Source organism: Strigops habroptila, chromosome 7, assembly GCF_004027225.2.
Source record: "Strigops habroptila isolate Jane chromosome 7, bStrHab1.2.pri, whole genome shotgun sequence".
Lineage (NCBI taxonomy): Eukaryota > Metazoa > Chordata > Aves > Psittaciformes > Psittacidae > Strigops > Strigops habroptila.
Genome location: NC_044283.2, coordinates 34,946,891 through 34,962,217, shown reverse-complemented (window position 1 = coordinate 34,962,217; position 15,327 = coordinate 34,946,891). Strand labels below are relative to the sequence as shown.

Genomic DNA, 15,327 nt, shown 5'->3' with positions numbered 1-15,327 from the left:
CACTATGAGGAGATAGGTTAAATGCCACCTTCAGGGAGTATGACCTGTGTAAAATCCAGCGCTTAACCGCAGTCCTACTTTATACCACTTAGTTAAAGTATCACCAGGCCAATTATAGCAACATCCAAGCTTATCAGAAGTCTGCACAGAACAAAGTCCAGAGCTATTCCCTTATCCTAGAAGTTGCAGTAGCTCAAATTTGAGAGCTCTGGAAAGAACCGCATTGCTGGTGCTGTTATTGTAGCTGGGCTGCGGACAAATGTAATTTTAGTCTCTGATGCTGTCAATCTGGCATCTTTCACAAGTAGTGATTTTATTACATAAAAATATAATCTGTCTGCCTTTCTTACAGGGTGGTTATATAGAAAATGCTGCTATAAAAAAAAAAAGGGGGAGGAAAAAAAAAAAGTTGTTACAAGAGAATTAAGGCAAAGACTCCTAAGAAGTTAACTCAGGGAGGACAGACTTTTGAAAGCCAATGCACAGTGCCAAACTCATGTATTGAAAAGTTTTGGCTGAAATAGTGGGACATACAGATAATATGGTCCCAGAAAACTTGCCAAGGAAACTGCAGTCAGAAATGTAGGAAACTGTCCAAGATCAGGCCTCAAACATGCTGCATTCATTACCAGCAGCTGTGCATATAAGAAGTGTTTCCTTATACGACACAACCAAAACCACTGTGGCCTGTCACTGTTATTTTTATAGCAATTTGCTGACTTTTGAAGAAACAGGAAACATTTAGCTAAAACAGAAGTTGAAATGACTGACAGAAGATAATTTAAGGGAATTTTAATGGCTACTGAGTGTGTACCATAGAACTGTGCTGAAGTGCACAGATATTTAAGATTTTACTTTATGCAATAAAATTCACTGAGAAAATAAAAAAAAAGTGTCGATAATAGTTTACAGTTTGCTGTAAATCACAGATGCATACCTTGAAAGATTCCTTAAACAGCCATAAAGGCAAAAGTGACAGTAGTATTACTATTTTGAGCATTAGGATTTTAAGTTATTGACATTTTCTTTCAAGATAAATTCAAATATGCTTCCATTAGGGGGAGTTACACATTCATTACTAAATGCTTCAGATTTTCAGACACTGTTTGGTATGATAGATTTTCTCTTGGCTGTTTTGTTAACTTTCAAAATACTCTGTTACTATCAGTACCACCTTGTTCCTCTGATTTTAACTTGTTTAATTAGCATGCAAAAATTTGCTGCAAAAAAGGAGGTCCAATTTTATCAGTTTCTGAATACTTCAGGTAAAAAACTCAGAACTATTATAGTAGTAGTAAATGTCCTTATTAATTGGAGGATTTTCCAAAATGAAATACAGATGGTAAGATTTAGAAAACCTGGAGAAAAATTCTCTCTCTCAAGAAGTTTTTCCTCTGCCCATCTTTATTTTTTTTCCCCCATTTGTGAAACTCCTTCTGCCTCAGGGTAGTTCAGGAAATCTATCAGTGTCTAGTTTGTTTACTTTGGTGCAGGAGAGTTTTAAGTAGCTATGTGACCCTTGTGCTGGATGTTAGCATGAGTGTTATCAAAAAAGTGAAGAATACTGATGGACTTCAGCTGATAAATTCTTGTGCCAGGCTTTAGAGTATAATAGTTTTAGATGAGGTATTGCAATCATGTAGCTACATGCCCAAGCACTCTCCATCCAGCTAAGCTCCTGTGTAACGTGGATAGTGACAGATCCTTTTATATAGAGAATTCAACAACCAGTTGAATTCTCTGTGGAGTAAGTCCACTGCACATTTATCCTGCAACCACAGTAGAAGCCACTGTGCCCTTGCATAGCCCTTGGAGTACTTTCCTCAGTGTCTGTGGTCCAGCTGCAGGAAGCACTGGCTCCTAGGAAACTTCAGAAGAACTGGGAGGCCACATGAGTAGAAAAAAGGATTTCAAATGCCTACAATCTAGGATTCTGGTATACCACATTTGAGAGCTTGTCTCAAAATGAATGCCAGTATCAGTACTTTGCTCTTCAGGACAGAGCTGTCCTGGACAGAGAGCAAAGTTATCACAAAGGTAAGTGGACAAGATGAGAAAGTGCAATTCAAGGTGGGGAGGAGTGAAGGGGAGAGGGAGGTACAAACTGATGGCAGCAATTCCTGAAGTTCATTTTCAAAAGTCACTGTCTTTGCCTAGATAGATGACTGAGTTGTGTATGTGTAGATCACCATCATTGTAGAAAATAGTATTTGGCTCTCTGGGTGGTGGACTCAGAGATTTGAGAATAACTTGTTTGCCAAAAGTGGATTGAGACATTAAATTTGGAATAGAGATCTTTCCTGTAATAAAATCGGTATTTTTGCATACGTTTTCCATGCAATTTTAAGAACAACCTGTTTTCCATACTTTTCTACTATTCTGACCACACTTGAACCAAGTACTGAGCAAATGCAGTGAGATGAGTATTTTGGCTCTAATGAAGCACAAGCATTCCCAGCAAATTGGAAGGAGGGAAGAGTAATCCCAAAGTATGGGAACTTCCAGATTCTTGAGAAAGGGCTGATGATGCTTCTTGCAGTGTAATAGATGGCAGGGGGAAGCTAAGGCAAGTTGTGGGTGGGGAATACTTCAGGAAACATTGATTTAGAAAACAGAGTGAACTCTCTGAGACACTGGTAATGCTGCACCTGCCTTTTTACCAATATTAAGGACAGCCTCTATAAATTTGCTTATCTTCAGGACATTTGCAATAAATGCTGCATTTTTACTCAATGCTTATCTTTGAATCCTTCTCCAGCAAGCTTGGCTCTGAACATCTCAGATTTTTTGCCTCAGAACTGATCCAATCACACTGGCATTTTCAATCCTAAATGTGGCTCCACTCTTCTATGTAGGTTTTCATTTAGGCTTTCACTTTGCATGCTTTGCTCTTAAAGCGTAAGCACATGGTGGGTGGGAGGAAATCCTTTCCTGTGGCTTGTGCTGATTCATCAGCAGTCTAAAATCTCCTGTGTCACACCATTGGCTTTTGTGTGCCCTCAGTATATACATATTATATTTAGTTTCTTTATTTTCCTTGAGAAATACCTTTTAAGACAAATGTTGTACCGGTTGCTCAGATTTTAAGGCCTCTCACACAAGAGAATTCAGCTGGCCTTTGAATTCTTTCTCTTGGCAGGTAGCACCAGAGCTTGCAAATCTGGCAGTGCTTGTGGGAAGGTCTTTGGTGAAATGCATCGTTAGTGAAATCATTTAGATGATGGAATTAGGAAATTATAAAGTCAGATACTGTGAAAATAGCAACTAAATGACAGAGCCAAACTCTGTGATTTCTGAAGCTGGTTTACACCCGTGGATCCATAGTGGTCTGACATCTATGCAGTGGCATGCTGAGCAGGTAAATGCAGTACCGGGAAGTGGTAGTGGGAAGAAAGACTTCAGGGACTATTATATGTGATAACTTCTACATAATATACTGTGTTCTGGAAACATGTACGATGGTTAGCCTTGCTTGAAGTAAGTCAAGCCCAAGTGGTGGTTGTAAGACCTGCAGTACAGACTCATGGTTCTGTGTGTGATCACAAAGTGAAGAGGCTCATTAAAACATAGTGAGCACATATAAAAATCCTAAAGTATGGATAAAATGAAGGAAGAAATATTTTCTTCTCCTTCTTCCCCTTTTGAGTAAGTGGTAACTTTAAATTCTTGATAGTGTCTACACCCTCTTTCTGAATATGCCATGTCTGCTGGTATCAAAATTATTTCACTAGCAGTTCAGCATGTTGGCAAATATCGTGCTGGGTTGAATGTGGAAAATGATCACCTGCTCTCTAGGAGAATTAATATCCAATAAAACACTTCAAGGTGTGCCATATATGTAATTCTAGATGCACTACAGCACTTAGTCTTGTACCTAACAACCCCCACCCTCCCATCACCAGGCATTCATCATCTGCCTGAACATGTACCACAGGAAAGCTTGTTCATGTAGGCAGTTCTGAGTGTGCATAGAGTGCCTATAAACCCTATTCTTACAGTTTTTGAAAACCTTATTTATTTTTTTTTTCCTCCTGGAAAAGGTGATAAGGTGTTTACTAAACAGCAGCCTGCCATGCTTTTTTTTTTTAATATATATATAAACCCAAGTTAATATTTTGGAAAACATTTATTTTATTTAAACGTATGATTTTTATAACCATTTTGTATATAGACCACTTGCAGGGATATGGCTCACACCAGGTGTTAGAGTAGTGTGAAATAATTTTTATGCCACCTTTCGAAGGCAATAAATGTCATATAAGCATACACAAGTGCAGATATAGTACTTTTAGATGAACATTCTCAAACTGTATGTTAGAAATCTGTTTGACAGACTTACCCGAAGGATGACACTTTTTTCTGATCTTGCCAAAGCAGCAACTGTGTAAAAAGAAAATTTGCTCTGGTGGTTGGTTTTTTTCCCCCAAGGAGTTATGATGTAAAGGGAGGGAGGAGAAGCTGTAATTAAGAGAAAAGAAAGAGTTTCTTTCTACTGGGGAAGAAAAAGAAATTTCTGACTGAAATGATACAGCGAGTTTTCAGTCATCTACCCTGCAATAAAAAGACAAAATAGAAGATGAAGGACAGCAGCAGCTGAACGCACAGTCCCAGGCACATAGTTTTTGTCGTGATCAGTATAATGCTTATTCCAAGAAATATGTGAAATATTTTTGTGGGAATCACACGGATATTGATTTTTTTGTGTGTGTGCATGCCTCTGTTTTTAAAGTATCTTTTTAAAGATGTAATTTCAGAGAAGTACCTTGATCAATTTTTTTTTTCTTTTTTAAGATGAACAGAATACAAGTTAAATTTTGTAGAGGTATGAGATTCCAGCTTCATCATTAAGAAGAATAGCGTGTTTTTTTCTAGAGCTTGTTCTCTTACAGTCATAAGATTCCTCTGCTGGTGGTCTTTACCAATTCTAAGAGATTCACAATAGAGTAGTTTTTTTCACGAAAGCCAATTCTCTTTGTCAGACCTCTATACAAAACTGGTTTACTCTAAATGGATTGTTTCAAACAGCCTACAGATACCTTGTTATAAGACGTCCTCTATCTCATGAGTTTACAAACCAAATTGACATCTTTTTCTTTCCAGTTACTTTTTTATGTCACTTTCATTTGCAGTAAGTATCTTCCTCTTTTTCTTTCTGACAAAAGTGTAAATTTTTAATTAATTAAAAAAAAAAAAAAAAAAATTTAAAAAAAAAATCCAGTAATCCAGAGGGATTTAAAACTGTGGACCCAAGTATTAAATGTAAAATCAAAACTTAGCCAGTTGGAAGCTGCTTATTATGAAGATTAGACACCCAGTCTCCAGTTTGGAGCATTAGCTGTGCAAGCAAGTGCTTCTTTGGCTTCTTTTCCAGATGAAAGTCAGTGAGTAGCAGCTGCTGATAGAGGTTACTGAAAAAATGAGAAAGCAATACGAAAAGTTAAGGGAGGAAGGTGCCACAACTGTGCACATTTTAAGATCTCTAACAGTTTTCTCTTCAGGGTCCTAAGTATGATGATGTGCTGAAGCAAGTCTTGCAAGATACAGACAAGATTCAAATTCATAGCGAATTCAGTTTAGAGAGATACAAGGCTCAGATTATACTCAGATTTTTCGTTCTTCATTGAAGGGTTTAAACTTTTTCCTAAAATTCTACTGCTTTTTCCTCTAAAATCAGGTAAAATGACCTGAGAACATCACAGCATTATTTTTTATTGCTTCATCTCACTACTGTTATTCGTGTAGCAGCTCTTCTGAAAAAAATAGGATTAACATTTTCGGGTGGGAGAGGGGGGGAAAGGTAGAGGGGTAGGGTGGGATATATTTCTTTCACAGGTCTCATAGATACATCATTTCATTCCCCTGAACTTTCATGAAAATGTCTTCTTTCCCATCACTTGGCTGTACTATAAGATAAGGAAAGCATGTATGCTTTCTGTTTCCAAGAACTGTGTTAATCATTCAAAGCATATGTGCCCTTTTTCTCTGCTGGCTGACTGGTACTGTCTGAATTCACACACAGGAATGTATTAGTGAAAAAGTAACTAAAACTACGTAAGTTCTATGAAAAGCATCATAATCAATTTTTATGTCTTCAATAACTGAGGTTTTGAAGATCAAGATACTGAATTCATATAACTGTAAATTTGTATTTCCCCATACCTTTATTTATTACAGAAATTAGTGTAAAGTAGGATGCAAGAGGGTTGGAACTAGATGATCTTATGGTCCTTTCCAACCCCTAACCAGTCTATGATTCCAAGCAACAAAAATATTTTGCTTTTTTTACCTTGCCCGATACAGCATTGAACTCACTGGGAAATTTGTCAAAAGAACAGCAGAAAATTATTTACTTAATCTACAGCACTCAAAAATCACAGTACAAACATACAGTGGGTGATTTTGTGCTGCTTCTTAGGAAAAAAAACCCCAACATATTATCCATGTACATTGAAGAAAACTGTCACACTTCGGTCATTTTTTGAAAAGACTGTATTTTTGCTATAGCTTTTGCCCTACCCAAATTTTGTCTACTTGCTTACAGTTTTCACTTTACTTTTAGTGAAAAGCTGAAACTCCAAAATTCTTAACACACTCTTGGAAGGGGTTCTAAAAAGTAGAATAAAGCTTTATCTATGTGAATGAAAAGGGGAAAAAAAAAGTTTATTGTTTTCAGATTTGAACACTGAATCTGTGAGCTCATCATGGTCTTAGTCTGTTCTCATTTAAATCCGCATCATTACTGCATAAAACCAGCTCATCTCAATCTTTACTTGTGAGAAAATTCTAGTCAATGTAGTATACTGTAAAAGCTTAAGAACTACAAGATGTTCTACTTTCAAATACATTTGGGCACATGTGCTTTCTCATGTGAACACATTCTACTACTAATCCTGTTGATATCAGATAGTATTCTTAAGACTTTTATTTCTAGACAAGAATTTGCCTTTTTTTAATACACTTCCAGCAGGAGCTGTAAAGCTAAATTATAAATATTTTGCTTGATTAAATCTGTTTTGTACAACAGACACAAGAATGTATGTTGCTGTTGTAAATGATACCTTAGACAAAAATCTTCCAGAGCTCAATACCCAGCTTTTTTTGTAGGGTTGTAAGCAAAACAGGTTCCAAAGTAATGTACTAATGCTGTGTAATTCTGGCTTGTAGGTAGATACTCCATTCATGCTTGTTTGTAACGCACATGCAGACAACAGTATTTCTGTCAAGTACACCTAGCATTTCAGTACAAGCAGTTGTAACACTGATTAACTATTTATGATAGGATGTCTTAACAGGGCACTTAAGCTACCACAATTCAAATAGGTGAATTAGTATTTGGCTAAAAAGGTGTTTGTTACCTCTTAATAAAAGTCACTGGTCATCGCAAATGTTGTAAATTTTAGGTAAATAGCTGAAATTATTATCTTGATGATGAGAAGAAGAAAAGTTCAGCAATTATGATAGGCTTTGGAATACTATCCTAGACATCATGTTTTCTCTCTCCCAGGTGGTACTATTGTGGTATTGACAAGTCAGCTTTGTGTCTCCACTTGTCATTTTAAAAATGGGCATAATAACGTTTTCTACTTTGGCATGATGGTGCTCAGAGAAGGTAACAGTAAGGACTGAATCTTTATGTGCTGCAAGGAGCACAGCTACTTGTACCTGGGACACTCAAGTCTAGTGACTACCCAAAACCACCTCCAGTCTAACTTCTTGAGTCCTTTCCAGGTGTCAGCTTGAGATGATGGAATTACCACCCTGTCGGTTCTCCATGATAATATTTATCTTTAACAGAGAGTGAGTATGGCTGTTTGTTACTGCCTTTAAATTCCTGAAAACCTGACATGAAGTCAAAAACAAATACAAAACTTAATCATAGTGACTAAGCTGCAGTAGCCCTGCCTCCTCAACCAAATGCAAACCAGCCAGTTTGAAAGCCAAAACAAAGCCCTGCATCCAGACACTAACCACATTCACAATTCTCCCCTGTTTTCATATGCTCTGGAAAAATATGCACTATGCAACATGCTATGAAGACCATAAAATTTGAGCTCTTCTGGATCAGGGAAGAGGAATCAGTTCCAAAAGCTTTGAGTTCCCACAAAGAACATCCTGTTAGCAGTTCCTCGCCCTTTTATACCAGCAAGGCTCCAGCTTGGTTGTTTTTACTGATCTAAATTGTGGCAATATGAGAGAGAGAGAGAGAGAAATTCTTTCACATATGTCAAGGCCAGCTGTGCGGTACCTTTCAGTCCTTTAAAAAAAGATAAGTTTTCAGGTGACCCTGGCAGTGACCTGAAAAGGCCACTGTGACATGAGTTCAGCAGGGGATGAGTGTCTGTTGCCCATGAAATGCAGCTTCCAGTAAGGAGAGTAAAAGTGGCTACCATAGTGATAAATGTACCTGCAGATAGCTGCATGGATTAAGAGAGCTCTAATTTATTCCACATTAAGAAAAAGGACTATAATGAGTTATTAATAAAGACTAAAAATGGGTTCAAATTCAGTGGTTAATGCTCTGCATAATTTACTGTAATAATCCTTCTGACCAAATAATTAAAAAAAAAGTAAAAAAAAGTGATTCTTTCCCTTTGAATGAAGCATATATGCTATTCTTCACCCTCACCCATGACCAAGGTTTTGTTTGATCTTTCTACTGTTTGGGCTTGAGCAACGTTGGCATAAAGTGTGGTATCTGTTCTGGAGTTTGCTTTACCCCCATTTGTCTACTCCATACAAATATTTTTGTAAGCGAACACCTATGTTTCAGATGTCTTTAGTGTTGCACCTAATAGATTTCATAAATCATTTGTGCTGGCGTTAATGGGACAGTGGAATCGCAGCACAGGGGGCATCAAAGCAAAGGAAAATTCCATTGCAGCTGGCTCAGAATGGAGAGAAGAGGAACCACTGCATTGCCATCCAGGTCTGTTCCTGGATGGAGAAATGAGCGACAAAAGAAAAAGAAGGTCGGCACTGGCGTAATTAACAGAGGCAGAATCTTACTTTTTTCATAGGCTGCTATCCTCAGATAGTGAATGTACAGTGGTACATATTTGTAGAAGAATGGTACAGAACATATAGGTGGATAGTGACAAGGTAGTTTTCTTTTGGAAAGAGGGGCTCTTGGAGGACCCAATATCCTGCTTCCTGCACAAGTCCATGGCAGTCTTCTGGAGAGGGGGTACAAGTACAGGTGCCCTCTGAGGGCAGTAATTCCCAAATGAGCAATACAGCTCTGCATGAGCTCACTCCAAGCATCCAGTTCCCATTCCTCTTTCTTTCAAGATCTGTAAGGACCTGTGCTCAAATTAATTACCTACTCAGCAGATTTTTCAATGGCAGAAAGTGCTTATCCATAGGTACTCTATTCAAGCAGATTGGAAAATAGTCTTTGCATGATCTAATACCCCATTTATTACAACTAGACCTCTTGGAAGAGATGCAGAGAATATGAGCACTGCTGTGGAACTGCTAGAGAGTTGCTTCCTTAACTGACTGTATTAGTTCATGGTTTCATCTCATACCTCTTCTCTTGGCTGGTCTTGCAGCTATTGCAGATGTGAGTCTGTTCAGAATATGAACTGCAAAAAGCTTCCAATTTTCAGCACACACACCCCCCACACACACACCCCCCAAAAGCCTGAGCAAAGTGTAAGTCAGTGGTGACTGAACTGCAGTTTCTCCTTTGTGCTAGGAGAAAGCACACATAGTCTGTTGCATATCTAACTCAGTTCGAGAGGTAGTATTAGTGCTGTCACTTTGGGATTTTTTTCAGTACTTTTCCCATTGGCAGCCCAGAGTGCCCTCATCAGGACCTGGCTACTTAGCTCAGTGTTTTCCCCCATTTAACCAAATTCTGCTATTTCACTCTTCATAGTCTTTGTCTCTCTAGGAAGCTGCAAACGAGCACTAATTGTGTGAGCTTTTTGAATATTTTTAAATTCTTATGAATAATACATCTAAAATATGTGCTTTTATTGGAGCCTTCTACATAACAGTCTTGAAGCATATTCTGGAACGTTATTGTCTTCCCTGGAAGTATTGTATAGTCATTAACAAGATCTTGATCTGATTTTTGGCAAAATGTGGCTTCTGGGTAAGTGGTGTGATAACTTGGCCTGTGTCAGCAACAGATCTTGTAATGGGGCAAGGGGAGTTGAGGTTAGTCTTTATTAGCAAAGGTCCAAGGTGAAAAAAGCATGGGAAGCTTTGTAAGAATTACTCCATATCACTGTACTTTCTAAGCCAACTCAGAAGGTTCTTTGCGTAGTGATGTTAAGAATGAAATTGGAGATATCATTCCGACAGACATTCAAAAGCAGTTTTGTGTTCCACAAGGGAGTAATTAAAAAGAAGTAACATGTAAAAAAAAAAAAATGGTTCTTTTACTGAAGACGGGCATTAACTTAAGTTTGATTACTAGCTGGAAATAGGGTTTTCTATTTTGAAAGAGTACATTTGTATCTGCATATTTTGTAGGCATCTTGTTGCTCTGGTCTCTACAGTATTTCAGAAATGAATGGTGAGTAATGTGACTGCTGTATTCTCTGTTATTCGATAGCTTTATCTGGCAGCTGTAACGCAATGCACCTGGTCCTGTGTCCAGTCAGATTGGGCTGCAGCTCCAGAGATTTCATTGGAAGCAGATGTGATTATAAATTGTCAAGTAGAGCATTCTGAAGTAAGCTGAATTTATTATATCCATGCCCGTACAGATCATAGAATCACAGACTGGTTTGGTTTGGAAGGAACCTTAAAGATCACCTAGTTTCAACCCCCTGCCTTAGGCAGGGACATCTTCCACCAGACCAGGTTGCTCAAAGCCCCATCCAACCTGCACTTGAACACTGCCAGGGATGAGGCAGCCACAGCTTCTCTGGGTGACCTGTTCTACTGTCTCACCACCCCTCACGGTGAGCAATTTTTTAGATATAGAGAAACACTGTCTCCTAAGGTGGTACCTAGAAGGGAGGCGTTTCTGTTTCAATTAAAGCACAGGTGGTGCGTGATGAGCAGGTCGGTTGTAACCCATGTGCGCCAACACAGGAGGTTACAGAAGGGGTGTGTCCCCTCGGCCCGCCGGGGAAGCGCCGCGGGGACGGGAATCGGGCGTGGGTGCCCAAACGGGAATCCACCTTCCGGGAATACCGACTTAATTTCCGAAAACGCCTGAGACTTTGGTGACAACTGGTGCGGGCAGGAGGGCTGCAGCTAAAGTTTGGTTTGTGTAACGGAAAACCTGCTTTGTGAAAAGCCCCTGCGAGCCCCGCCGCCCCCGAGAGCGGGAAGAGACCCCCACCTCCAGCCGTAAGCATTCGGCTCGCCGCGGCCCCGAAAGGGTTACGCGGTGCCAGGCCCGGCCCCCGCTCCTCGCCGGGGAGTAAACACCGGCGCCTCAGCCTATCGTGGCGGGCAGCCGCCCGCCGGCGCGGGGCTCCGCCGGGCCAGCCGCCGCAAATGGGGCTGCGCGGCGGAGCGGAAGGAACGCTACGGAACGCCGGGGAACGCTGAGGTGGGGCGCGGGGCGGGGCCGGGGGGCGGTGGCGGGCGAGGGGAGGTGGTGCTGGTGTGGGCCGGGTGCCGGGGGCGGCGCTGGCGCATTCGGCGGCTCGGGCAGCGCGGGGAGCAGCGCCGGGCGGCCGCGGAGTGAGAGTGTCGTGTTTGTAGTGTTGCTAAGCCGAGAGGTAACCGCTTTTCTCGTGTTCCTTGCCTTGCTGCTGAAAGAGCCCGGCACGGAGTTTGGCTGGGACGGGGATGCGGTAGGATAGGTTTGCGGAATCAGAGGTGTGAGAAATGGGAAGTTTTTGCACAATTTACATTGGAGGTGTTGCATCTCGCTGTGGAGCGTAGGCGTTGGAGCTGCCTCGCCTAACTCTGTTGTGCTTGTATGTTTGGAAAAGGATAAAGTGCTTCTAATTATTGTGCTTCCTAGAGGCTACCGTACCTGCTGCACTGGGGGGATGTGGAGGAGATTGTGCTAGTCCAAAAGTCCAGAAAGAGAAATGTAACTTTACAACAGTGCAAATTATGCAAATAAAAGCATGGGGGGGGGGGGGTGTGGAATCAGCGAAGGTTTATGTCTAAAGGATTGTATATTCCTTCCTTTAAAGCTTAGCGTAATCTCTGACATTTATGTGGGCACGTGGGAAAAAAAAAAAAAAAAACCAAACCCTGAAGCAGAGCTGCGGTGTGGAAGTACAGTGCTGCTGTGAGCGGCCACATTTCTGTCTGCTCATTTAAAGTGCTAGCTCCTTCTTTTCTGTATACCTAACAAATGGTACGGGTAGAATATACAGCTGTGTCACAAAGTCGTTCTATATTCTTAAAGCTTTATATCATCAAATTCATTGCCTAAAGATGGTGTAGTTGAAGATTTGATCCTCTTTCACTGAAGTGGAAATACTTTCAGTAATTGAAAGCAGATTCACGTCTGGAGTTGTACAAGCCAAGGTTTTCATTTTTAAAATAAACCTTTTGTTCCCCAGCTTTAAATATTTCAGTGAGCCATCCGGAGACCTCTGTTAATTGCTAGAGTAGACTGTGAGGAAGGAGTGGGGAAAAAAAACCCTGAGAAAGGTATGTCAGCAATTAAATTTCCTTACAATTATACTTGTCTGTATTCCAGTGCATGAACGTACTGTTACAGCTTTTGTGCACGCTACGGTTTAGTTTTCCTATTAATTCATGTGAATCTGAATTTGAACTACCCGTCTGTCTGTAGACTGTTTTGTTTTAACCATCTTAGCTTATGTTCACCTTACTAGGCCCATTTGCCTTTTTTTTTTTTTTCTTTCAAACAGTTTATTAAACAAAAAATCTGAACTTCGAAGATCTGGGGGGATACTGATCTGCTCCAGTAAACAAACCTGACACTTAAGCAGTGATAGCTCGCTCTCCTTTGTTAACTTTGCATCTGTTTTCTGGCCATTACTGTGGAAAGCTTTCAGAATCGTTGCCTTCCGATATTTCAGCGGTGGGGAAAGAAACTTAGGATGTGAACTACAAAACCCTCAGACAAAGACTGAGCTGCTTGTTACCAGCTTTGAAGGTAGAGAACAATGGAGGGAGAGAAAGGCAAGTACCTTCTCTCCTAAGCTCTCTAATCCGCAGAATAAATTCACTGAAAATGTGTGGAAGAGTTACTGAAGATGGCAAGAGTCCCCTAGCCATTCAAAAGTGTATTAATTGCGTAATAGACACAAGGATCTGGTTGCCTGATGTTAAGTACAGGCTATCATTAAGATAAGAATTTGTACATTTGCATAATGGTACTAAATAGGCCAGGTTTGTTTCCCCAAACTTCTTCGTGGTGTGCACATAGCCGATGTAGTCCCCTTTTCCGTCTTTTCTTGCAAAAGGTACATCTTTTAATATATACACAGTTAGTTCAGGTGTATCTATTTGAGTAAAACCTGTGAAGGGGAGTGTTTGAACCAGAACAGAAAACCTAGTTTACCATTTTGTAATCCATCAGATTGGGGCTCAAAACTGTCAGGCACTCAGTAACTACAAATGAGATGTTACAAATATTTTGGTTAATTGCTCTGCAACTCTGTGTGGAGAATGGCCTCATATATGTCATAGTATAGTTTTTTTCTTTCAAAGTTATAAAAAGGCTCTGTCACAATTTAGCAATAAACCTACAACAGCAGAACCTTTACAAAAACATTTAACATTTAGATGGTTTTGGCTTACTTGTCATTTTTACTTTCTAACCTTTCTGCAGTAGAGTGGAGAATGTGTGAAGTAATACATTCCATGCAGGATGGGCTAATTTTTTTATTTTTCCTTTTGGAGAAAAACAGCTGATGTGGTATTGGTCTAAAACATTGATAATTGATGCTATAAAAATGTAAAATGTCAGGTACATGTTCATTTTAAAGGTCCACAATAAGAATGCTCGTGAGCACCCATGAGTGTATGGTGCAAACTGACCCAGCTTAAAAAAAGTTGTCTTGAGCTATGTTCTTGCATTTCTGATGTGCATGTATGAAGATTTAACATGACTTATCAAATTACTGAAATGATCTGATAAGCAATTGTGAGGTCAGACTTTACAACTTTTCTTTCTATAAGTTGTTTTGCATCCCAATTCGCTTGTTGAACTAAACAAGGAAAATAAAAGGTCACAATATGTACACTTTGTATAATGTAGGGATTTGAGTTGTGATATTGGAAAATAACACTGCACTGTATTGTTTTCCAAATGAGAAAAGACATTAGCTTTCCTATCTTTTATGCATGTCTACAAAGATCTGTTTATTTAATTCTGAATTCTCTGTGTGGGTTTGGGAGACTTTCTCAAGATGTAGTTACAGATTTATGCATTTCAGAATAGTAAGAGGGCTTCCATATGTTCAACGATGTATAGAGAGATAATGCTGTGGGTTGGTGACCTCACTAATGGTTTGAAGATATATACATCTTTTAGGTTCAAACACTTGAAGATTTTTATGCAAAAAAAGGAATTGGGATGAGATAAAGTAACTGTACTAATAAAATGCTTCTGTAGTTTTCCAACTTGAGTAAGTGAAGCTTTTTAAATGTTAGGGACAAATGGGGAAAATGGCACTTGTGTTCCTTTTACAAAGCTTTACCCATGTTAAACTCTGAGCAGAATAGGTAGGTGGCTGAAAGATTGTAAATGAATGGAAAATAATCATTCACCTTCTTTGCCTAAGATTGGAAGCACGATTATACAGGGAAAGTTTAGAACTCACTGGGGGTAAGAGCAAGGTGCGTAGTCGTCTTTTGGGACTGGCTAAGGCACCCTTTTTTTCCAAACTTGAAATAATTGTTTTCTGTAAACTGCTATAAAGTAGATGGTTTCTGAAGTCAATCCTTTAAATGTAAGAAAGTGGTAGAGTTCTTGTATCTGGAGTCAGTGTATCATTCTGGTGGGTTCTACACAGGAAACAAAACACAGGCTTACAATTTTGAGACCTAGCTCAGATTTAAAGGCTTGTTCACGGCTTGTTACATACAGTAGAAAGGATTTTGCACAGCAGCAGTATGTGAATCATTGCAAACTTCAGGTATTTGATGTGGTAATCAGTGATAGTAGAAGGCACTGTTTTTTTTTATAGTGGGTAGTAGAAGATATGTTTAAAGGAGGCTTAAATTCTGGTGTATTCAGAATTCAGGAGTTGACTCTGAATTAAGAGGTATTGCAGCAAAAGATTTAGCCAAATACCTGAACACTTTGAAATTTGGACAGACTACATCTACAACTCAAAGTAATGGTGGCCTGATAAAATGGCAAAAGTAGATATTGTTGTAATTGCTGAAGATCTGCGTTATAGGAAATCTCTGATTAAACACATG

At 39.6% G+C, this 15,327-nt stretch overlaps 1 protein-coding gene across 27 annotated transcripts in view; it reads left to right on the top strand.

The window, feature by feature from the left end:
• TENM3 (teneurin transmembrane protein 3) overlaps positions 1-15,327 on the top strand; it is an 817,612-nt gene that overhangs the window by 563,586 nt on the left and 238,699 nt on the right. For 2 of the 27 annotated variants that reach the window (XM_032920044.1, XM_030491601.1), the window contains exons 1-2: positions 11,610-11,687; positions 12,489-12,579. The exons of 15 other annotated variants lie outside the window; for them this stretch is intronic. The gene's annotated coding sequence lies outside the window, so the exon portion shown is untranslated. Of the gene's footprint in view, positions 1-11,084; positions 11,516-11,600; positions 11,688-12,203; positions 12,580-15,327 lie in introns of those variants that run through there. 10 more of the 27 variants (XM_032920045.1, XM_030491609.2, XM_030491610.1 and 7 more) reach the window with 8 other exon arrangements.